A 27,195-nucleotide genomic window follows, 5' to 3' on the forward strand; every position below is an offset into this window, starting at 1 on the left:
ATGGCTACTCCAGCTTTCTTTTGGCTTCCAGTAGCATGATAACTAGTTCTCCATCCCCTCACTCTCAATCTAAAGGTGTCCTCAGATCTAAAATGAGTCTCTTGTAGACAGCAAATAGATGGGTCTTGTTTTTTTATCCATTCTGATACCCTATGTCTTTTTTTTTTTTTTAATTTTTTTTTTCAACGTTTTTTTTAAATTTATTTTTGGGACAGAGAGAGACATAGCATGAACGGGGGAGGGGCAGAGAGAGAGGGAGACACAGAATCGGAAACAGGCTCCAGGCTCCGAGCCATCAGCCCAGAGCCTGACGCGGGGCTCGAACTCACGGACAGCGAGATCGTGACCTGGCTGAAGTCAGACGCTTAACCGACTACGCCACCCAGGTGCCCCGTGATACCCTATGTCTTTTGGCTGGTGCATTTAATCCATTTACATTCAGTGTTATTATAGAAAGATACGGGTTTAGAGTCATTGTGATGTCTGTATGTTTTATGCTTGTAGTGATGTCTCTGGTACTTTGTCTCACAGGATCCCCCTTAGGATCTCTTGTAGGGCTGGTTTCGTGGTGACAAATTCCTTCAGTTTTTGTTTGTTTGGGAAGACCTTTATCTCTCCTTCTATTCTAAATGACAGACTTGCTGGATAAAGGATTCTTGGCTGCATATTTTTTCTGTCTAGCACACTGAAAATCTCGTGCCAATCCTTTCTGGCCTGCCAAGTTTCAAAAGAGAGATCAGTCACGAGTCTTATAGGTCTCCCTTTATATGTGAGGGCATGTTTATCCCTTGCTGCTTTCAGAATTTTCTCTTTATCCTTGTATTTTGCCAGTTTCACTATGATATGTCGTGCAGAAGATAGATTCAAGTTACGTCTGAAGGGAGTTCTCTGTGCCTCTTGGATTTCCATGCCTTTTTCCTTCCCCAGTTCAGGGAAGTTCTCAGCTATAATTTCTTCAAGTACCCCTTCAGCACCTTTCCCTCTCTCTTCCTCCTCTGGGATACCATTTATGCGTATATTATTTCTTTTTAGTGTATCACTTAATTCTCTAATTTTCCCCTCATACTCCTGGATTTTTTTATCTCTCTTTTTCTCAGCTTCCTCTTTTTCCATAACTTTATCTTCTACTTCACCTATTCTCTCCTCTGCCTCTTCAATCCAAGCCGTGGTGGTTTCCATTTTGTTTTGCATTTCGTTTAAAGCGTTTTTCAGCTCCTACTGACTGTTCCTTAGTCCCTAGATCTCTGTAGCAAGAGATTCTCTGCTGTCCTCTATACTGTTTTCAAGCCCAGCGATTAATTTTATGACTATTATTCTAAATTCACTTTCTGTTATATTATTTAAACCCTTTTTGATCAGCTCATTAGCTGTTGTTATTTCCTGGAGATTCTTCTGAGAGGAATTCTTCTGTTTGGTCATTTTGGATAGTCCCTGGAGTGGTGAGGACCTGCAGGGCACTTCCCCTGTGCTGTGGTGTATAACTGGAGTTGGTGGGCGGGGCCGCAGTCAGACCTGATGTCTGCCTCCAGCCCACCACTGGGGCCACAATCAGACTGGTGTGTGCCTTCTCTTCCCCTCTCCTAGGGGCGGGATTCACTGTGCGGTGGCGTGGCCCATCTGGGCTACTTGCACACTGCCAGGCTTGTGGTGTTGGGGATCTGGCGTATTAGCTGGGGTGGGTAGGCAAGGTGCACGGGGGCAGGAGGGGCAGGCTTAGCTCGCTTCTCCTTAGGTGATCCATTTCAGGAGGGGCCCTGTGGCAGCGGGAGGGAGTCAGATCTGCTGCCGGAGGTTTGGCTCCGCAGAAGCACAGAGTTGGGTGTTTGTGCGGAGTGAGCACGTTCCCTGCCAGGAACTGGTTCCCTTTGGGATTTTGGCTGGGGGATGGGTGAGGGAGATGGCGCTGGCGAGTGGGCCAACCACTCTTGATTCTGGCCTACGTCATGCTCTCAGGGTCTTAAGATCTAGCTCCACATCAGGCTCCATGCTGGGCACCAGAACCTGCTTAAGATTCTCTCTCCCTTTCCCTCTGCCCCCTCCTGTGCTAATGCTCTCAAAAAATAAGAGAAAGAAAGAAAGAAAGAAAGAAAGAAAGAAAGAAAGAAAGGCAATTATCATTAAAAAAAGGAGTTATTTTACTTTTGATGATATACAAGGCAATGAGAAAATTGTACAATTGTACATGGCAATTTGAAATGTGACTTTGATTAGTGTATTATAAGCTAGTTTTATAAACAGATGGCAATAAGACACAATTTAACCGAAATACAACTAATTTTCCTTTGTATTCTTCAGTTTCTTATACTTGTTCCATGTAGCACTTTATCCCATTGATTAAAGATTTTACACTTCTTACATTTTAGTTCCCACATTTTAATAATCTCCAAAGAAATATTTTTCTATATATAAACTAATACTTGAGAGTAATATGTTTACTTTCCCAGAGGCTATGAACAACAAAAGCTGATGCAACATTTATTCAATTCTTATTAGAAAAATAAGTCAGTCTTATTGGAGAATGAAAATTAATTCTCAATTAATTTAAGGCTTTATTCAACTCCAGTAAATCTTTAGAAAGTACTTAAAGAAAATGATTTATTATATTGTTTGGTGACTGATATTTATCAAAGAAATTAAATATTTGACAATTCACATGTTTTGTCAAGGAAACCAAGCTTTTTCTAATTATGTGTATATAAATTAACAAAAATTCATGTAAAAAGCTAGAAACTTTCAAGGCCATTCATTAATTAATATAGTAATTAATTTACTTATTTAACAAATACATATACATATCTACCAAATACCAGGTATTATATTAATTACTGGGAAAGAGGCAAGATTTTTGAAGATTTCCCATTAGCTCCAGCCATCCCACTCACAGATATTTACCAAGAAAGAATAAAAATATTTGGTTGCACAAAGACCTATATCAAGAATACTTACAGCAGTTTCATTTATAAAAAATGAATACTGGATTAACCCAAATATCCATCAGCTGGTGAATATATTGTTATGCATCCATATAATGATATTTTATTCAGCAATAAAATCAAGTGAATAACAGGTGTGCAAAAGCATCCATGAATCTCAAAGAAAAAACATGCTAAATGAAATAAGATTAACAGAGTCAAAGGGGAAGCTGTGAAATAATTATAATATTCTAATGTTGACAATGGTAGTAGTGATTATATGATTGTGTCCTTTATCAAAAATTAGTGAACAGTATAGATACAGACTATTCAGAATATACCTCCATGAACCTGACTGTAAATATATATTCCACACAACACTTAAACAAATGATATGCCAGACAGTTGTAAGTGTTCTGCAGAAAAAATGAGGTAGACAGATTCTTTGGGTGTTTCTGTGTTGCCATTTCTCATAGAAGATATGTTTGCAAGTTAAGAATCTATGAGTCAGAAATTCACTGGAGAATATAATTTGTAAACATTGTAGGTATTTCAGATATTGGATACTATTCCTATTAGAGAAATAGGTAGAAGTCTCTACTGAGGCAGAAGGACCAGCAAAGATGCCATATCATGGTACAGAGTGAGAAAGGTAGGAAAATGACAATATATAGTGTGGATGGATAGATAGGCAGATAGATAGATGATAGATAGATAGATAGATAGATAGACAGACAAATATGGTGTATATATACATATAGGGAGCTAGGCTGCAGAGGATTCCAAGGTTGTTGTAAGATTTTGGCTTTTCTCTGAATGAAGCAGAGAAGGTACTGATAGATGGAAAGGGTAGCTCTATAAAAAGATTACTGTTTTAAAAAGAATATTCTGGGGGCACCTGGGTAGCTCAGTCGAGTGTCTGACTCTTGATTTCAGCTCAGGTCATGATCTCACGGTTCATGAAATCTAGCTCCACATCAGGTTCTATGCTGACAGTGCATAGCCTGGTTGGAATTCTTTCTCTCTGCTCCTCCTCTGTTCATGTGTGCTTTCTCGCTCGCTCGCTCTCTCTGTCTGTCTCAAAATAAATAAACTTTAAAAACAAAAAGGAAAGAAAGAACATTCTGGCTATAGTTTAAGGAATAGGCAGGGTGTAGGAAAGGGCAGGAGAAGGAAAATCCTTTAAAAAACATTGCTTTAATTAAAGCAAGTGAAACTTAATTATAAAGGCATGGACCAGGATAATTTTATGTGAAAATAGTAGGATTCTTAACTTTTATTTTATTTTATTTTATTTTATTTTATTTTGAAGTAACACTGAGAATTTGCTGTGTGGTTGATTGTGAGGCATGTGAAAACAAAGACTGGTGGTAATTTCAATTTTCTGGATCTAAGGAACATTAAAAGGGGTAGGGAAAATTACTGAACAAGTACATTGGGATTGTATCAAAGGATAGAAGGTGGGGTGCCTGGGTGGCTCAGTTGGTTAAGCATCTGAATCTTGATTTTGACTCAGGTCATAATCTCAAGATTTTTGAGTCTGAGCCCCACATCAGGCTCTGAGATGACAGTGTGGAGCCTGCTTGGGATTCTCTCTCTCCCTCTCTTTCTGCCCCTCCAACACTTTCCTCTCTCTCTCAAAATACATAAATAAACATTTGAAACAACAACAACAACAACAACAACAACAACAACAACAACAAAAAGGATATAAGATAATTTTGGCAGTTTAAATTTGAAACACCATATCAAGTTTCCATAAAGAGATTTTTAAGTAGTGTTTGGATATTTTGATCTGGGTTCAATAAAGAGCTGGAGATGAGAGAAAGAAATTTGGGAGTGTCCAATGTCAATCATTAGTAAGCAAATTTGGTCATTTAAGAGATGAATAATAGAAAAATTCAAGGACTGAATCCTGGGATTTGCAAATAATTCTGCTCTTAATATGAAAATATGTCTGTGAAGATTCAACAAAATAATACAACAAATAAATGCAGCATAAAACAAACTACACAAAAACAAACAGAAATACCGATTGTTACTTATAGAAGGGGAATATGAGGTGATGGTTAAAATTCACAGCAGTATCAATTTAAACACTTACATGAAAAAAAAACATTATCCAAAATTAAAGAACTGATGTAATTCTCCATTTGTAAAAATATTAAAGTCAGAGAGCAAAATATTCAAAAATTAAAGTGCAATATGTCAAACGTAGAAATTCTTACCAAAGGAAAAAAATGTCATACTATTGATGTTTGATTTTTCCCTTGTGGTAAAACATAAGCCAATTTTCACAATATAAATCTTGGAAAGAATGAAATAATATCAAAGCAATGACCTTATAAACTGGAACTTTTTAAATTTCAAAGATGATATGAAGTAAATCCCTTTGGAAAGAAATCTTAAACCAAAGTTATGAAAAAAGATTATTTGAGATAGAAATAGATCTAAGACTCAATTTAGGCTGCAAGAAAACATAGAAGGTACAGTTACTTTTTCCATAATATAACCTTGAGGAAATGAATTTTCGTAGTTTTAAACGTATCCCTTTAAGTTTTAATACTATTTTTACTTCATTTATACGTAGGTGGAAATATTTAATTTTCTTCTTAATAATGAGAAAACATCAAAGATACAAATATTTTCAATAAATTTTACTTACTAAATAAGGATGACCAGACATTTTTTAATTTTAAAATATTAAATTGGATTTCTACTCTGGTTTTGACATAGTAACACCCTACTGAATGATTATTTTGGATAAAATTATTATAAACACTGAATACAATAAATAAAAACAACTTCCTGGAGGCACTGGAGAGTGAACAGAGTATAAAACAGATACTTTGTGGCTGGAAGTACATTGTGGAGGAAGGGAGGGCAGGAACATAGAATGTAAATTCTTATTTTCATGTCTTTTAGCCTCAAAATAAGGACAATCTGGTATAGTGTGTGCACGAAGCAACTGGGACAGCAATAAAAAAAAGACACAGTCTTTCAGGTCTAGGGGAAAAAAAGAAAAGGAATCTGAGGAAGCAGAGGCTGCTGAAGAGAGGGGGAGAATCCTGGTATTCAGAACAAGAATATCTCTGACCCATAAACCTTGCATTCCTGGAATATATTCACATTTGTAATTTTCAAAATGAATTACCTAGTACAAAGAATAAAGAAAATGGAACACATTTTCTAGATTAAAGACAACCATGTAGGACTGATGTGAAATAAACTAAATATTAGAAGTAGCACACAAAGATTTTAAAGTTATCATTTTAATAATCCTAATTAAATAAACCAAAAAAGCTGCACAATGAATAAAAGAAATGGAAATTTCATTATGGAGTAGAAAAGTTTAAAAGGAACCAAATGGAAATTCTAGAGCTGAAAAATACAATATCTGAAAATAAAAAAGAAAGAAAATCTTTTTCACTAACAGCCAAATGAAGAAGACAGATTGAAGAGTAAGTGAACTTAAAGACAGATCATTAGAAATTGTCCACAGTGAAGAACAGAACAAGAAAGACTGAGAAAGATGAGCAAAGCCTCAGAGAACTGTCAGATAATATATGGCCAAAATATGTGTAAGTGGAATCTCAGAAATATAGAAAAAATAATGAAATAGATTTAAAAAGAAAGGCCCACATTTCCCAGATTTATCATGAAAAAATTAATAATATAAAATACTAAACAAACACCAATCAAAGTAAATCCAGAGGCTCTGCTGAAACAAATAATTACTTAAAAAATTAACTATATTATAAAAATGAGAGATTTAAAATGAGCTTCTAAAATTATCCAAATAACCTAGTAAGACATAAAAAGAATAATAAAAGGAAATAAAATCAGAGAAGCAAAAAAACAAAACAAAACAAAAACAAAAACAACTTAGAAATGTTAGGCCCAAATATATCCATGTAAAATTACATTATACCTTCATGTCTTCAGCCCTCAATTTAAAAGGCAAATTTGTCAAAACAGATTGAAATTAAGACAAAACAAACTATATGCTGTCTATGAAAGCAACACTTTAAATAAAGGCATATGCTGAAACCAAATGGATGAAATGATACCCCTTGCAAACAATAAGCATAGATGCCAAGAAGGATTTGATAATATTAGATAATATAGTTTTCAAGATAAAAAGTGTAACCAGAGATATTATTATTTAAAAGTGATGAAATAGTCAATTTATCTTAAAGAAGTTATAATCGTTAAGTGTGTATTTGCCTAACAACACAACTTCAAAGTAAATAAAGCAAAACTTGGCAGAATGATAGGTAGAAATCATGGTGACCTAGGTGCAGAGGTGAACACCACTCATTAATTGACACAACTGGAAAAAAACTCAATGATGTTTCAGAAGATCTAAATTATACTCCTAGCACTTTGCATTAAGCTATATTGACAGTTTATACCAAACAACTGTAGAATACACATTATTTTCAAATGTAGAATGTATAATTTCTCATACTATAAAATAAATCTAAAGTTTAATTGACACATCAATCATGTTAAGCAGTTAGACATGAGTGAGGAGCGATAAAGCAGATAGATACTGGCCTTCAGAGTCACCTCTAAAGCCTAATAGAACAGGAAAAGTCTAGCCATAGGGCTGACTCAAAGGCCACAAGGGGACTTCCAAGAGCTGAGCTTGTGCACAAAGGGTGCAACTTGTCCTTACTTACCTTTAAGTTCAAAACAAAACTCATTAGGCACACATAAATATACAATACATAAATAATACAATTATCACAGAATGCATCATGGGTAGGCACATGCACACCGGCCAAAATGTTACATAACCACAAGCCATCAATCAAAAATTTCAATCAAAGTCAAAATAATGTACCATAATGCATTAAACCATTTTTTATAAAAATGGCAGCGTTTTTAATAAAACACTGGAAACCATGTAACACCTATCAAACAATGTTTATTTTTAATGTTTATTTTTGAGAGAGAGAGAGAAAGACGGAGTATGAGCGGGGTGAAGGCAGAGAAAGAGAGACACAGAGAAAGAGAGAGACAGAAGCTGAAGGAGGCTCCAGGCTCCAAGCACAGAGCCCAATGCGGCGCTCTAACTCACCACTGTGAGATCATGACCTGAGCTGAAGTAGGACGCTTAACAGACTGAGCCACCCAGGCGCTCCTCAAACAATGGTTTAATGCATTATGGTACATTAAATGAACAAAAATGTAATAAATGAATTCACTATTTTATCTCTTAAGTCCAGTGACTATGATCTACTCTGACCATATTGAAGAGATTATCCAAGATGGTAATGAGAAATCAATCATTTATTATACGAAAGCAGTATCAGCCACACAATAGACCTTCTGTAAACAAGAAAGAAAAGAATCCCTTGCTATTATCATTGATGTTCAGAAGATTCATGTCTATAATCATAGTCAGAGTTAAAGAAAATGTACACCTCTTCTAAGGGTGTCTATGACCATAATTACATTATAGCATATACCACATGGATATCTTTTGTTCAGTATTTACAACAACACTCTTCTCGACAACTTTGGAAGAGCATTATCATATCCTAATACCAAGGGCCATCTGCTACTGCAGATGCTAGGTTATGGTCTATTGGCAGTTTTGATGGTAACAGAACTGAGTTATTTCTTGTTAGAGGCAAAGAAAAATGCATACATTTGGTTCCTCCAAATATAATTCAAGTAACATGTCTTGTGTTATAAGGGTTTATAATACAGATGGGCCAGGGTGGCAAGGCCACATTCATCAGATGTGGAGCTATGTAAGAATAGAAAACTCCTACCTGCAGGGCTACAGCTAAGAGTCATCTGAAGAGAACAGGGTGCAAGAGAACAAATGTGTTCCATGCCCCCTGGTCCAATCTTTAGTCAGTCTCATAAACCCTGACCTCAGACTATCTTTCTGATTCCCACTCTCATCCCATTTTTTAGTTTTATGTAATAACATCTCTTATTAATTTGGTTGTTGAATTTGGCCTTCACCCATGGTAGGTTGGAGCCCTACTAATTCTTTCTCCATTGAGTAATTAAAAGAAAAAAAAGCCCTCTTTTTAAATTGGCCTTTAAACTCTCCTATCAGCCTTGATGTCTTGAAGGAATCCTGACACATAGTGTGTGCCAGCGTGGTGCATATTGCAGGCTGTTGGCGGGGGTGGGGGGGGGGCACCTGGGTGGCTCAGTTGGTTAAGCGCCAACATAGGCTCAGGTCACGATCTCACAGTTCATGGGTTCGAGTTCCATGTCAGGCTCTGTGCTGACAGCTCAGAGCCTGGAGTCTGTTTTGGATTCTGTGTCTCCCTCTCTCTCTCTGTCCCTCCTCTGGTCATGCTCTGTCTCTCTCTATCTCTCAAAGATAAATAAACATTTGAAAACATTAAAAAAAAGTTGCAGGCTGTGGAGCATCCTATCTGTGTTGAGACCAACTCCATCACAAACAAGATAATCTTAAGAAAGTTAATTCATTTTCCTCAGTTTCTTAATCTGAAAAGTATGGATATGACAGTGCCTTCATACACGGTTGTTATAAAGTTGAAACTAAGTAATTAATTTTAAAATGTTTAATATGAAGCATTTATCACATGAATATTAAGTATACATTATTAATCACAAGTCCTTCCAAGGTAATTCAAATATGGTATTATCATATGCTCTACAGTTAGCATAGACATTTTTTCACTCAATCTTCATTATTCATGGATTCCTTATTTGTGAGTTTGTCATTTATTTGTAACTCCTAAATTAATACCCCTGACATTTCATCGTTACTTGCAGACATGCACAGAACCTCAAAAACTGAGTTGCTCAATGTCCAAGTTCCCAGCTGAAGTCTAACAAGACAATGTTTTGTTTCAGCTCTCAGGCTGTTAACCGGTGTCCTTTTTTGAGATAGTCAGTGCCACATTTTTTGCTTTTTGTTGGTAATTTGGCTGTTTATAATGGTTCCTAAGCATAGTGCTGAAGTGTTAGCTAATGTTCCTAAACAGAAGTGTGCTTTATGGATAAATACATGTGTTAGACAAGCTCCGTTCGGGCATGAGTTATAGTGCTTTTGGCAGGGAGTTTGATGTTAATGAACCAATAATATATACATTCAGAAAAAGAAAGAGGAAATTCTCCAATATGTATGTTAAGTCCACTCTATAAAGCGCTAAAGTAATGTCTGTCTATAGTACAGGATAAAGCTATGGAAAAGATAGACAACCTGCTACATTTATGAATTCAAGAGATTACAACCATGAGAAAAGTGCAGCAGCCAGCATTGTTGTAAGGTTGAAAGCCAAAAGTAGGGGCGCCTGGGTGGCTCAGTCGGTTAACCGTCCGACTTCGGCTCAGGTCACGATCTCATGGTCCATGAGTTCGAGCCCCGCGTCCGGCTCTGGGCTGATGGTTCAGAGCCTGGAGCCTGCTTCTGATTCTGTGTCTTCCTCTCTCTCTGCCCCTCCCCCGTTCATGCTCTGTCTCTCTCTGTCTCAAAAATAAATAAACGTTAAAAAAAATTAAAAAAAAAAAAGAAAGCCAAAAGTATATACAGTGACATTACCCAAGATCAGGAAACTGCTAAACCCTTTTTATTCAATGCTGGCTGGCTCATATATGTCAAAAGACAACATGTTGGATGAAATAAACCCACAGGCCAAGCAGGTTCTATAGATTAGGAGACTACAAAATAATTTTTAAACGCTTGCCAAATGTTATACAAGAGAAGAAGCTATACGGAAGAACACATTTTCCCCCCAATACTATGAGACTAGTTTGTTTTATAAGGATGTTGGTAAATGAACCTGTATAGTGCGTGTGGACTTTGGCTGGAGAAAATGGGACCAGATGCTTATGGAAATCTTACTCTGCATCTTCTCTAGGAGCAGTAGTTAAGTATTTGCTAATTTAGTGTTTATAGCAACCTTGTAGAACATAGCTACCATAAATAATAAAAATCAACCAGACTACTAAAAAAAGGAAACACAAATTCTTCCATCACTGTGATACACTGCAGGATGGTGGACTTTTTGTACTCTCTCACAAACTGGTATAACAAAATTTTTATTTATTATTTTTTTATACAAGGTACCTTGATACTTCCTTAAAGAAAGTTATTGCTAAATTTAAAAGTACATTTTTATGTCAGGGGTTCTGATTTAGTGTAAGTATATTATTAAGTTCATGATTTGTGTCATTAGTTACATAAGGCAGTGTTAGCCAAAAAGGGCTGAGTGCCATAAAAAATTTCCTATCTTCTTTACCAGTCTTGAAATACTAACAAATGCAATATGAAGGCCTGATGTCAAAGGTAAATACAAAGGGATTCAACCACTTCACTGAGTTTAAACTCACACAGAACACATTCTGCTGGGAAGAAACTGCGTATACCTTTTGCTGTGGATAGTTTTATAAAGAACAGTGATATTTGCTACCTTTGCATTTCTCAACGTGTCAGCTTATCTTTAATAAAATAGTAATCATATAAACCGATTTCAGAGAAGAAACTGTAAGTGGCTAATTTATCTTAATAAGAAGCTTGTATTTGTTGGTATTATTCTTTTAAGGAGTAACTGTGTTTATGCCAAGTCAAGTGCCTAAAGCTTGCTATAGTCTTACCAGTTGATAGTGATTATGTCTATGCGAGGGGAGTAGTTCAACCAAATCTGCATTAAAATTAATCGATTTTGGATTTGTGATTTTATTTTATTTAGATTTATGACTTTAAATGGCATTATGAGGACTGGTTCCCACTGTGGTTTTTTTTCATGATTGATTTTATCTGGATTATGTTTCATTTCTTTTTAACAGGTCATCTGTAGAATCTCTTCTTTTATAATGAATATGTTTTGTTTAACAAATACATCAGTCAACAAGCCATTATAATAGTACCCTTTTCCTACTTTCGTTTTTCTTGCTGTTTGATTTACTTTTTTATTTTTAATATCATAAAACTTAGTACCTGGGAAATTTTTATCACATATGTGTTCTGTAGATTATGGTGTACAATGTTACAGTTATTTTTAAAGCAAGCATCAGAATGTTTGTGTGACAGTGAAGGCCAACAATACAATTCTATAAACACTAGTAGCAAACACTTACATAGACTTAACGGCACTTACCAAGTCCCAGGAACTGTACTAAGCACTTTACTAATTGACTAATTTAATCAACAAACTCACCCTATGAATACCCAACCGGGAAGCAGTAAAGTCAAGATTTAAACTCAAGGAAGTATGATTGTAAAATCTGTTCCCTAAACCATTAAACTATTTTCCCCAGTGTAAAACTGGAGAGAGCACTCTTATGTCCATTATCTCAATGACTTCACAATAATCCTAAAAAAATAAGCTACTTCAAAAATTCTCTGGAGTCCCTCGTTTTGCTTCACTTGAATTTGCTCTTCCTGAACCTTGGCCTCAGGTATGCCCATGCTCCTACCATTTAATGTTCCTGTCTTGAAACTGGAGACTGAAATTCCTGGTTGGTTCATTTTCTAGAACTGTATAATACATGACCATCCCAGGAGCAATAACCTGTACTGACATCCATGAGGGTAACAGCCTGGGGTTTTAATCAGGGCTCTTTGGGTTAAAAGTTTAATAGAAAACAAAATAAAACTACCTAAATGACTTGAACAGGAAATTGGAATGGTGGAATTTATTAACAGGAGACATGGAAACTCCATGCAACCCAAAGAAAGGAAATACAATCAAAAGAGATTAAAATCTGGGAACAGAAACCTGTAAAAAATATCAAGCCCCATACTTCCTCTGTCTCTCCTTCCCTCCATGACATCATGCTCCAACCCATGTTTTGTTTACAGGTCTCCTTTATTCTTTCTACAAACTGGTTTTCTCATTTTTTCTGGGTGTATGGCAGAATATGGCTATCCTATACCTCCAAAGTTCACATGCCTTTCATATGTGACCAGTATAATCCAACACCTTTGAATCCTAATTCTAAATCCTGAATTGTGAGAAAATTATTGACCATTTAGGGACATGTGCCCACTTTTGATTCTATAAGCTATATGGAAATGCAGTGTCTACTTTTATATTTCTATGTAATTAATACATTTCTCCTCACATGGCTCCTTTAACATTTTGGGTGCCACTAAAATCTATAATCAAATTCTGAACCTGAATCTAATGTAAAATAAAAATATTGCATTGTGTGTCTTTCTTTTATGCTATAGTGAGACAGCCTGCTGTGGGGGCTGTTGTTCTGGGTCTTTAGCATTAAACATGATTATCCAAGTCTACAAGAAATGCAATATTCAACTATTTTCTTTTTGTGTGTGATATGAGAAGAAACTGCTATATTCAGAATGTTAAAATAAAATTTGGCAATTATGGAATCAAGACATAATAAGCAGGCTTGACTTTTTAAAAATAAGTCTTCAGAGCCTGGGGGAGGATTTTAAAGTAAAGAAAAGAAATATGACCTATAAGCAATTCTGAAATTTAATAGTGAGCAAGAAAATTAGGAAGATCCTAAACAAATAGAATGATTCATGAAAATTATGACTAGAGAAAAATATGGAGAGGCAGTGTATTTTTATGTGCAAATATTGAAAGTGAAGTCAAAATTAAGATGCCATCAATTTATTCCTGGATTCATGTGATAAGGGCATATCTTGTCTCTTTATCCCCCTTGTCTCTTTTAACTTCCATTTATCTTGCTCTGCAAATTGTTACAATATGAATCTTCCTGAAATATCAATTTTATTAGTTTTACTTGATATTCCTGTCGCTCTAAGCTGCCCTGATGTGTCCTTATTATGATTAAATTGTGCATAAAGGAGAACAAAATTTAATGCAATGATTCAGAATTTATAGATACTGAGAGTTATACTTACAGTTATAGCAAACTCTAAGTCAAATACCACAGTTGTTTCATTAAACATGTATCTGTATAAATCTTATAAAAGTATTGCCTTATATTGGCTATACTCTATCTAAATATTTTCTCTAATAGAATTTCAAAAAATCTATGAATTTTAAATCATTTTATTTTACTAAAAATATGAAAAGTAGTTTCAGAATGATAAAAAATATTCTAAGTGTTAGCTTTTAGTTTATTTGTAACAGTTAACTGAAAGATCTGAGCATGAACACAGCTCAGATAATGCTTTAAGATAACATTCTGAATATGATATTAATAATGCAATATAAATCTGAATAGAAGCCTTCTAGAATATAGGCTTATCATAGTTTTAATTATTTTAATCTGTTTCTTTAAAGAATAACATATATTCAACAGATCAGAATGCAAAAATCTTAATTGTTGTTATTGTTTCACTTGTACATGAGCCTCTGTAAATCAACTGCAATTGATTTGTTTTGTTTTTTTGTTTGTTTTACTTAAGATTGGGAGCAGAATCCCAAATATAAATCAATTCAGTTCCATATCCTCTCCATAGCCTTCCTCTGACATTGCCATGTATTGTCACAAGAGACTTATGAAAAAGGTTGACCCAGAAGAAACCATACCAGTCCAAGAGAAGAGAGCTAAACAAGCAGTTAAGCTGTCTTAACTAGTTATGTAGTTAGGCTACCATGTCCAGGAGAAATCAGTGGAGAGTAGGTGTTATGGACTACAACTCCAGAATTCAAGAGAATGTAAGTTGGCAAAAATAGTGCTTAAGTAGAACCTGAGTTTGAGACAAGGATAGAGAAATGAGGATTATCATTGGGGTACACTGTCTGAGATAACCATCAGCACATGTAACCTTATATTGAGGTCCATTTGCCCCAGTGTTTCTGGGATGCAATTTTAAGGGGTAAATGCACCTGATAGTTAATCTTGACATATGATGTTTCTTATGTAGCACGCAAAATAATAGAGATTAAAAACTAGCTCATAGTGGTGGTCCAAAATATCATAGTTTAAGGATACTTTAAAAATAACATAATGGGAACAAATGAAATAATGTTCCTAAATAAACTGGAACACACCTGAATATATCTTAAGATTATTACAAATTGATGGCCTGGTGATAAGGGAAAATCACTATAAACTATTAGAACTCTGGCTTTCAATGTTTGTATTTGAAAAAGACTTTAGCTCTTGCTTAGAAATATAGGTATCTCGGGGCGCCTGGGTGGCGCAGTCGGTTAAGCGTCCGACTTCAGCCAGGTCACGATCTCGCGGTCCGTGAGTTCGAGCCCCGCGTCAGGCTCTGGGCTGATGGCTCGGAGCCTGGAGCCTGTTTCCGATTCTGTGTCTCCCTCTCTCTCTGCCCCTCCCCCGTTCATGCTGTGTCTCTCTCTGTCCAAAAATAAATAAAAAACGTTGAAAAAAAAAAAAATTAAAAAAAAAAAAAAAAAGAAGAAATATAGGTATCTCTTTCTTCAAATTGCAAAAATCGTTGTTATCAAGTATAGTACTAAAATTAAATATATATTTTTACAAATAAAAGAAAATATGCATTTATAAATTTGTTCTGTATTTTGTTAATGTTTAAATTATGATGAAATTAAGTGTTGAGCATGTTAAACTTGCTAATTGTGGTAAAACTGAAATAATGTCCTCCTCTCTACATTTTAAGGTTTAGGATTAGGCACAGTTTCATGTGCAGTCTAAACAGATTATTCTACATCCTAATTGATCACATACCATTAGATGAGACTACTAATAAGGGCCAGGTGAAACTTCACTCTGAATTACAACTTACTGTCTACTTAGAATTTCATCTTCAAATAGTCTCTTTTCTTAATCAGAAGAAATTGAAAACAGCTTTTATTGGAAGTGACTTCTTCCAAGAATATGACACTTAAAGTTTCATGATATTTTAGAGAATTTAAATAGGATATTTAAAACCGCTTTTATGTTGTTAGTGTTGCTAAGACTATTCTGTTTTCAACTGCATTTCAATTGTCAATATTGTGGGAGAAATATTGACTCTAGACTTTTGCGAGGTCCTTCTGCAGGGATATTTTGCTCACTAGAGTCCTCTCGATATTGGGAAAAGCAGCTCCATTAGTATTCAGTTCTTGCCCTTCTCCTGACAGTGGCAAAGTTTGAACTTTGTCAAGCTGTAGAAAATAACCTCATCAATGGAAAAAAGAAAGAACTTGGCTCCTTAAGTCACTTCTTACAGTTATTCAAAGACTGGTAAATAGTTCAATGGGAAGAAAATTTTTAAAAAATCTGAAATCAAATTAAATATTTTTTGGAGTGCTCTAAACTTCTGAAAGTTTTCCTTCCTATTAATAAAATTGGGTTTTTTATCATCTAGGCTTTTATATTATAGATTTTCATACTGCAAGACTTTTCTGAAGAAATATGAAAGCCACTTGTACTCTCTCTGCCATATTCTACCTTTTTCCTTTTCCCAAAGTCAAAAGTATATTACAGTTCATATTATTTTCTTCTATCATGAAATGCGAGCCAAAAGAAATCTAATAGAATTTGAAGCTTTATAACAAAGGTAATATTTTTGAACTCTCTTTCATCAGAGTGGAAGTCTTAGCTTTCTAATACTATTATCCCATTGATTTCCTAGCCCAGTGGCCAAATATGATACTGTTCATGGATAGCTATTTCTTCTCTGATAGTGTATAGTGTAATCATGACTGTATTTACTTTAATTTATGTTTTTTACTTTTGTCCCATTTATTATTTTATAAATCCCTGCTCATTCAAAGTATCTAATAAAGAGGGAAATGCAAGCAAAATGGCATTCACCTACACATCTTATTATCATTATTAATAGAAGTTGATGTTTATGTATACATATACATATTGATACATATTGATGTATACTGCAGTAATATATGTTGTGATTGTTTTATGTAAAATTTTATGTATAAGACTGAAAACTGCCTGTGAATAATTGCAGGCAATGACCTTCAAGAGTGATGGTCTGGGAATATTTTTGTCAACATATGTCTCCTACTCAAACCAGTAGTTATTAATTACTTCAACAAAAAGTGCAGAAAGATAATTTTGTTTTTTTAATTTCATTTGGCTCACAATGTGACCAGAAATATTCAACTATTTCTGACTTCCTTTCAAAAAATATTTGAATCAAAAGAAATGGATGCATTTATTGTGACTTCTCAATTTTGGCCTATTATCTTACATAACATGTGAGTAACCTATTGAAAAATTCTCAGAATTTTCACATACCAAAGACAATGCAAAGGGAGAATGAAACATGTACTCCCCTGCTTTCTCCAAAACTATCATAATCAGTAAAATTTATGTTCATCCAATTACACATATATATGCAAGCCTAAATCTTTAACTGGTAAATGGGTGAAAACTGTTTTTCCCACACAATGGAATATTATGGGTTAAATAGGTGGTGGGGATTAAGGAGTGCACTTGTGATGAGCACCAGGTGATGTGCGGAAGTGTTGGATCACAAAGTTGTACACCTGAAACTAATATACACTGTATGTTAACTAACTGGGATTTAAATGAAAACTTAAAAAAATCAAAACTATAGTGACAGGGTTTTAGGAGTTGCAATTGGATGGGGAAGTACTGATTATGATTACAAAGGAACACAAGGAATTTCTGGAAATGATGCCACTCTTCTATATTTTAATTGTGGTAATAATTATGCAAATATGAGAATTTGTCAACACTCAGCATTATACAATATAAGTGTGACTTGGAAGTATATAACTCTATCTCAATAAATACAATAATTTGTGTGAAAATTATCAAAATCATAGTGTAGCTTCCTATGTGCTTTCTCTCTGAGATAAATGTTAATGCACACAGTATATGAGGTTTTGATCTAACAGTAAAATAAGTATAAAAAACAGATCATGAGTAGTGAAGTCTGTGCTCTATGCCAAACACTGTCCTCAATGCTTTATATGCATTATATCATTTAAAACTTATAAGTATAACCATTTTCCCGATAAGGCACATCTTATTAAATAGTTTAAATTAACTTCACACAATCAACAAGTAGAATGTGGGAAGGCAGGGACTGATGCCAGTCTTGCTTTTCTCTCCTTTACTTAGTACACTTTTAGAACTATCTTGCATTTAGCTAATAAGTGAATGAGAGAATGAAATGATCTTTTACTTTGAGGAGATTCTCCTGAAATCATGTTCAGAAATAAATTATTAGGACTAGTTTTTATATAAATTTTTAAAATTTTCTTAATGATATGAAAAACAGTAGAGGGAAAAAATAGGAACCTGTACTAAGATGCACTTAAATTTTGTAGAAGAAGCTACAATTTTAACAATTCAATCAACATTTGTTTTTTTAATGCGAATCACCCAATACTTGTACGTGTTCATTTTTTTTTTTTTTTTTTTTTTTTTTTTTTTTTTTAAAGGAAGGTGATTTTCAACATTTTTTATTTATTTTTGGGACAGAGAGAGACAGAGCATGAACGGGGGAGGGGCAGAGAGAGAGGGAGACACAGAATCGGAAACAGGCTCCAGGCTCCGAGCCATCAGCCCAGAGCCTGACGCGGGGCTCGAACTCACGGACCGCGAGATCGTGACCTGGCTGAAGTCGGACGCTTAACCGACTGCGCCACCCAGGCGCCCCTTGTACGTGTTCATTAAATGCAAAGCACTGTGCAAAGATTTTGCACTTATCAGTTAGATGAGGGTAATAATTATATGCCAAGTTGATAAGCTCTTGAATAATGTGGTTGAAGAAGAGGATACTAGATCAAATCCAATTGCAAGAATAACAGAATGACATACATTCAAAGAGACTCAAGCAGGGACTACGATAAGTAAATCAAGATTTCAATTTTCCAAATTTCATTTTTGACATATCAAAACTTTCTCAATTTTTCTGAAAGACTATTTTTTTGTTTTCATTTATAAACACATGCTTAAAGCATAATTAAAAGCATGAAAATCTAATCATGAAAATACAAGATTATCATTATAATTCATTATTAAAAATACACAGCTTATGATATAGAAATAAAAAATTTATGTATCTTTATTGTCATCAATAATTAATGTTTGTGTTTATTTGGTATTAAACAAATACTAAAATTATACACATTTTATACATATATCTGAAGATAAATAGAATATATCTACTTTCATGATAAACATTTGATGAAATTTATATCTTCTTTTAATAAACTTTAGTCAGGTTCTTCTACCTCAACCTTTGGTCTTAAACAATTTCATTTATTTATTTGTTTAGCTAATAATTGTAACCAAAAAAGCTTGAAGACCTTCAGAGAATTAGCTTCTTTCCTCCAAAACATTTTACTATGTATAATAAAAGTCTCATAGTATTCTTCCAATTATCATACATTTCATCAGCTGAACATTTATTAATAGATAATCACTAACATGTTTCCTACAACCTCTTTACTAATCTCAAGCAAGTCCCAGCTCCTTGTCCTTTCAGGTGTTTACCAAACAACCTATATGAAAGTTCTCTCAAAGCAGACATGCCAAAATTCCAAAGGCACTGATCCACTCACTACTCTCCTAACAAAAACCAGGAATTTGGGGTTCCCAGGTTTAAGGCTAGAACAGGGCTATTTAGCAATTTACCCTAAAGCATCAGCTATAAACAGCTGTTATACTGTCTGTTCAGCCAAAGGCAGGGATTACCTCTAAAATAATTTACCCAATCTATATTTGTCATTGATCTTATCAATTAGAGCTCATTTCTAATATTCAGTATTGTCATTAATGGTTAGCCATGTACACCATTAGAGCCTATTTCTCAATTACCATGCTGATTAAGAAAGTGCTTATCACAGTAGAGAAAATAAAATCACCTTTAACCACACCTTGCAAAACATGATCTGTGATGAAAAAATGTATTTTTTTGAATGCTGAATGCACTTGGGGTATAGCTTAACCTAAGAAACACAGATATCACAATCCATGATGGTGTGTTTTCAAGAATCACAGATGTTATAATATGATGGGGAAAAATGAATATTAACAGCTTTAATCGTATTTTGTTCTGTTCCGGTTATGGTTTTAGCAACTTTGTGTCAGCTTTCTTTGTAGGAAATTGCCATTCTTACTCTGCATGAACTTAGACTATCCTTATTGTCCTCAAAAACAAAAACTACTCATCAACAAACTATTTTTACCAAAATGGTCAAAAATGGTAATATTTCTAGGCAATATATTGCTTTACTTAGAGGTTGTTTGTTGTTTCAACTATCATTTTTTCCAAATTTAAAAATCATGAAAGTAAATTAATTTTCCATGAATTTATACTAAAGATTTTCAAACATGTGCATGATATATGTTTCAAACTATGTTGCTATTAAATATTAATTTAAGGCATATACCTAAGATAACCACTGGCATTTTAAGCTTTGCAAGTTAAGGAAAATATTTGAATGGAAGAAGCTATTTTCAGTCTTTTATAACAAACTGAGAAAAGTACCAAAGAAATGAATAGTTTCTTATAATAGAAATTTTATACCAGTGTGGCTCCACTGAAGGAATCACACTGCAGGAGGAAAGTAGAAAGAAATGCACACCTAATAAATAACATTTTCCTTTATAGGTTAGTATAATTAGATAATCTACTACAAGGGAAAAAATAACATTGTAAAAGTATCCAATTCTTGATAATAGAAGGACAGTCAGAGATGTATCAAATTGCCCTAGATACAGGTACTCCAGTATTATTCTCAGTAATTTCTAATTAGTTCTAAATCATTCTTTTATTCCCTTAAATGGAAGCCTTAAGTAAAAAGCACATATTGGAAGTACAAGATGTGACATAATAAATCATCATTGGTATCTTCATTACAAAAGCCATAATATCGCTAGAGTTTCATCATTTGTTAAAATTATGGACTACTGGGGGCACCTGGGTGGCTCAGTTGGTTAAGCATCAGACTCATGATCTCGTCTCAGGTCTTGACCTCAAGGTCATGCTTTCGAGCCCATGTTGGGCTCTGTGCTGGAGGTGAAGGCTACTTAAAAAAATGGACTATTGGTAAAGGAAATTCAATAGGTTCTCACTTTTCATGCACCTTCTCTTCCAAACACATTGAAATGGTTCACAAAGTATACAAGAATAAAAATGAAATGACAGGCTCCAAAACAAGACAAACACTTCCAGACAAATATGTTGAATCAGAACATACCACAGTGTTTCTCTGCTTTCATTCCAGAAGTAGGTAAAGGCATGCAGAGATTTAGTGAAGGGGAGAAACAAGATGTAGTCTCACTTCTTGAAAGCAAGGGATAGAGGGTGGGATAAAAGAGGTAAGAGAAGGTTCTTCCCATTGTGAAAGAAATCTAAAAAGCAAACAGACATTGCAAAGCACTGCCTCCCCTTAGGCTTGTGGGTGGGATAACAGGATAGGACAATGCCTAGCCATATCAGAGTCTGAGGCAAAAGGAAAAATAAAAATGTGCACCCTTTTATACACTTAGCAAAATGTCTTCCTATATTGTGAACCAAGACAAAAAAGTGACTTAATGCTGACCATCAGAAAACCTTACTTATTTATAAAGCCTCATGTTTCCCAATCTGTTCTCTAATCATTTTTAATCCTCGTAAGTCTGGAGCTATGGGACTATCATGAAGATTATTCCCAATGTGATTAAGAGCACATTTATCACAATGAACACTGCGTGATGTATAGAGTTGCTGAATCACTATATTGTACGCATGAAACTAATACAATTCTATGTTACTATATGGGAATTAAACATTTGTAAAAAGATTATTCCCGATGCACAATAATTTAAGGTAACAAAACAAACTCTTTGTCCTTATTCAATATTTTTATTGGTTTCATTTTATAGTTTTTCATTATGAATTACTTGTATTAATGTTTATTTTTAAAATTTTGTATTATTTCTATTTATTTTTATTACTGAATTTTTTGGCACCACCTTAAATCTTGCATTCCAAGGGAAAAACCTCAATAGTTCTAATCCTGAGCCTCCAGTAGGATATATAAACATAATCCTATAACCATTAAACAAATAAAGTTCTCTCCTATTTGACTCTGTATTACCTCTACTACCACTACTAGGTAGCTCAAAAATGACTTTACATGACCTTGTAAATCTCCATACTGCAACCTCAGGGAGATCAAATTTAACATAGCAGTTGTGCATAGTTGTTAACACTTATTGTAGAGCCCCTGGGTGTCAGATAAAGAGCCAAGGTTCAAAAGACCACAAGGGAAAGTGAACTAGAGAAGTTTATTACTCACAGGTCCTAGACAGGTACACATACATCAAGAGTGTACAAGGGGAGGTCAAGTCAGGATACTGTCAGAGAGTGCAGGGTAGGACCCGAGGCGCATGGCTTTAACAGAGTCTGAGAGTGGAATGTTTAGAAGTTCCCAGACCAAGGCCAGGTTGACCAATTCAAAAAGAGTGAAGTTTTGGTTAGCTTGATTAGGATCTTATCTAAGGGGTGCATAAGAAGAAAGCCATGCAATGGCCTTTGGGGAAGTCATATTAGTCATATTAGGAACTTATATTTACTTGTGACTCTGCAGGCTGTCATCTAGGGCTTGTGCTGCTGGGAGGGGCTGTTAGTTCGAGGCCCTTGCTGGTCACTTGGCCACACAAAATGGATATTTAGGCAGCAATCGTATGGAATAATTTAGCTAAACCCTCAACACAAGGGAACTAGGGTACCTCTAGTGTTTTCAATCTCTCAAACTCGGATATGATTTTCATTCTCATCAAAATACTTTTCCATACATCACATCATTTTCAAGTAGGACTCAGAAAAAGAGAAAGGACTCCATTTCCCCCTTTCCCTTCCCTTTAAGGACACATTCTTCTTGTTCCATTAGCTAGAGCATACCTGTAAGATCACAACTTGTAAGGCTAGGTAACTACAATGCACAGTCTATATTCCATTTGACTGTTTCATTTTGTTGTCACTGTTAGATTTGCTTTACTTCCCAGCTCTCTAAATGGAACCCTCCAACTTCTGAAAGCAGCTTCCTCTTGGCTGTGATTTCACTGGATAATCAACAGGAACTACTGCATTGGCAAGCAGAGGCTCTGTTATGTTCTCCAGATCTTCCGCATCAGAGACAGGGTGAGGGTAACTCCTGACCTACTGACCTCACAGGGAAATGGGGAGAAGTCATAATTTTGCACAGAGGGAGAATTTTACACGGATTAATTAATTTAATCTTCACAACAATCCTATGAGTGTAGGTTTTCTGTTAACCTCTTTTACAAATCAGGAAATGGAGACACAGAGAGGCTAAGAAATTTGTGCAATGTCTCTAATAACAGATAAGAGTCAAGATACAAAATCAAGCAACTTGGCTCCAGCATTACGTTCTTCAGCACTGTGGTCTGCTCAAAGACAGCATCTAAACAGGGCCCATCCTAGAGCCTCTGGAACCTTAGAACACAGAAGTCTCTGACAATCTGATGAGATCTATGGCTCCCATGCCCACAGGAAGCACTTAAACTTCTTCAAATGCTCTTAGGGTTCTTCAAACCTCATATTGCACCTAGGGATCCCCATTCAAGACCTGCGTAAGAATCTAAGAAGAGGTAGGAAGGACATAAGAAGTCCAGAGAGACATTAACACATTCTCCTGTCATTAACCTCCAAGGAGCAGGTTTGGGACTAGAGCAGCAGAGATAGAAGCCATCAGTGAGAAGGTCTCAGGTCCTACAGTCTAGAGTGAAGTATGTGAGATTGGTGTGGGAACACTGTGTGTTTCCAGAATAACAGTTTCCAGAATAAGAGCCCTGGGCATGTGGTTCAGGGCTCTTCAGATCTACAAACCTTCTAAAGCAAAAGAGTGAAGAGAGAAGGCAAATTTTGGAGCCTCAGAGCCCAGGTCTGAATTGCAATCAGCCTCTTACTGACTGAACTCCTCTGAGTCTCAGCTTCCTCCTCTGTACAATGGGGATGACTTCCCAAGTGGCAGGGTTGTTGTTTATAGACACACCTTAGCCATAGCAGATGCACAGTAGTCAGCACCTCCTTTACGGTGATGCAGACCACTTCCTAGCCCTGCCACATGGAGCTGGGTCCGACCAAAGGCTCACAGGCCAGGACCTTGCAGAATAACAGATTAGAACATTTTCTGATATCAATGAGAACAGTAGTTTGTGACACAGTAGCCCAGTGTGGAAGCAGAAAAGCACCTTATTCAAGGTGTGCTCTTCCAAAGTTAAAGTTACTGTCACCTGCAGATAACAAGGCAGAAGTGCCATCCCATGGGCAAGAAATAAGAAATGCCTTTCCAGCTGCTTCCATCAAAAGGTGGATAGGTGAAGCAGGTAGGTGAGGAGAGAAGAAAAGGAAAAAACAAAAACAAAAACAAAAAAAACAGTTGTACCTTAAAGATATACCCGGTGACCACAGCTGGAGTATTTCTAGAACTCTGCACTTAAGACACTTAAAATGATACCCTCTCACTCCCATTCACTGAATTCACCTGCATCCTAGAGCCGGGGTAGGTGAAAGACAATTCCCAGCCCACCCTCTCTTCTCTTGTGGTTTCCTTCCTCCTTCCTCCCTCAGTCCTTTCCCTTCCCTCCTTTTTCTTCTCCTCTTGTCCCACTTTTTAAAAAGTGCTCACTGGGTGAGCAACACAGTCATGCTACATTCCTGGGGAAATTTATCCAAGCAGACACTGTTGGTCCCAGCTGTAGACAGCACTTGGAGATGTAGCTTTGAGTGGTAGGCAGGGACTGGGGGGAGGGGGAAGGAGGCCAGCATCAGAGGATAGCCCTAGAATCCAGTGACAGAGACAAATAAGGGACATGGGTTAATACTGACAGTTTAGAATCAGGTAAATTGGAAGTCTGAAGATATAGCCTTTCAGAACCTGGTGATTAGCACTGATTACATTAGGCTCGATTCTAAATGTTTTATATGCCTTATCGATATACCATTTCATGTGCACAACAACCAAATATGAGGCTAGTACCACAATCACCTCTATGGTCAGATGAGAACACTTGTCAGATTGAACTTGTCCTTGGCCATGCCCATAGGAAGCAGTGAGGAAAAACCTAAGCAGTCTGGCTCTCCAACACAGACTTTCAGGAACATTTTGGGACAGAACCAGTGTCTAAAGGGCATCTGTACCTGGCCACCTGTTCACGATGGGGGCAAAATGAGCATTGGGGTTTCCATTTTTCCATCTGAGGCTTAGAAAACAAGTATAATGGCTAGCCCAGAGGTCAAAGAGAGGGGCAGATCTTGATCTGGGATGTCAGATTTCATCTTTCTGCTCCATGCATCCTGCCCCCATCTGTTGGTGGGGCGACAATTCCTTCTGGAATCCTGCCAGGGTTAGAACTGGCCTGGGAACTGGGCCAAAGTCAGCCAGTGAATTGAGGGCAGCAGTGACTCGAGTGCTGGGAAAAAGTGGCACTGACAATGCTGCCACCAAGAAAGTGATCATGGTGAAATAGATACTAGATGCTTTCACTCAGAAAGCTCACAAAGTCAAGATAAGCCTGGGTTTTAAATTTATCCTCTACTGGCATAAAATCTCTCAGCTGATTTTTGGCCCTCTCTTTTCTATTTAGATTTCCCTATAAAATCACCACGTGGGTCTCAGAAACTCTGGTCATAGAGTGATCTCCTCCCACATCATGTCCAAGCTGATTAGGAGACCCCAGATCTTCTCTAGGAAGCACTGGGCTAAAGAGAGTAGAATGAAGACTCTTTGCCAATAACATTCACCTCTGGTTCAAGTCCCCTTACGTTAGGAACAAGAATTTTCTTAGAAGTACCTGTCACCTACTAGTTGAAAAGTCAACTAATTTGGCTGCCTCTGGGTTTGTTGAATAAAAGGAGGAAAATGAAAATGTATATGATCTGGAAATACACAAGGGCATGCACTAAAACTGCCACTTGGGATTAAATCAGAGAACTATTAGACAAAGGCAACTTCTTGGGGACCTCACACACACACACACACACACACACACACACACACAACTTGTGTACTGAAAAAAATGTTTCTGTTTAGCAAGTTTTGTTCACTCCTCAAAACTTGTGAGCTACTTCCACAAGCCAGTTGGGGTCACATGAGACTTGAGAACCAGATCAGCCAAATCCCATGGGGTAGTACCATGACTGGGGAACAAAAATGTCTGAATGCCACCGTCTGCTCTTCTGCCTGGAGATGCATTTGTATTTTCCTTCCCCTCTCCCTAATTAGGAATGATCTTTAGTGAGATGCCCACTAAGGTGAGCAACAAAGAACAGTGAGGAAAAGCCTAAACAACCTTCTCTTCCCCTTGTCCACAGAAGCCAAGCAGCTGGCCCCTTCCAACTAAGAACAGTCAGTCTCTCCTCCCTTAGGACGCTGGTACTGACCAGACCAGTTTGTCATCTCCTTAGTCTCCCACCCCAATGCCCCTGCATCCTCATGGCTGGCCACACTTTTCTCCCTTTACTTCATGCTAATTTCAAATCATTTCAATAACAGGTACACCTCTTCTACTTCTTCTGAAAGCTATTCCCCTTCAACTAAAAACATAAAGCCTCCACTCTCCTTTCTCTGTTTGCTCCAGACTGCTGTTTTATTTTAAAACAAGTATGCTGCCCATTTGTAAAACACCAGAGGCTGAGATGAGTCACCAGCTAGACTGATGGCCCTAATCAATGCTCACCAGCCTGAAAGTAGGTGAAAAAACCAAAGGAGAGATTTCAGTCTCCTGCAAGGGGATGGGGGAGGGGAGAATTTAAAGTTATTTATTTGTTTGTTTGTTTGTTTATAGGTATCAAGTTTCAGCAAACCTTTCAAAGTGTCCTCTCCAATTCTCTGGTCAAAAAGGAGTGTATACTAGCCTGAGACAGTGGGGAAAATTAGTTGCTGTCACTGGGTGGATTATTGGCTGCCTCCTATTTAATCTCCAGCTGACAGTTGAGGTGTGCTATTATTAAAGAGAAGAGAAACAGGATTTCTGAGACCAAAAGCAATCTCTGCTACATATTTTGAACAAGAAAATGATAAGTGGGTACTTAGTTAAAATACATTGAATGTAATAATATTAACTATAAAATATATTGTAAAGAACATTAAAATAAAACTGCACAAAATTAACAGGATAGGAGAGGGGATAATCAATGGAATTTAAAGTAATTGTACGTTAAGTAACCTAAATATTTAATACAAAATAGAGAATTTAAAGCAGCAAAATAAATAGTTTGATTTTATGAATATATGGAAAATGATGTACCCTTTATGTAGAGAATGTATGTTACTTTAAAGCTGTCAAGGAATTACCTACTATAAATATTAACCACTTCTCTTTCTGTTTTAAGTTAATTTATTTTGAGAGACAGAGAATGAGGTCAGGGAGGGACAGAGAGAGGGAGAGAGAGAGAGAATCTGAAGCAGGCACTTCA

The sequence above is a fragment of the Neofelis nebulosa genome, chromosome 7 (assembly GCF_028018385.1).
Source record: "Neofelis nebulosa isolate mNeoNeb1 chromosome 7, mNeoNeb1.pri, whole genome shotgun sequence".
Lineage (NCBI taxonomy): Eukaryota > Metazoa > Chordata > Mammalia > Carnivora > Felidae > Neofelis > Neofelis nebulosa.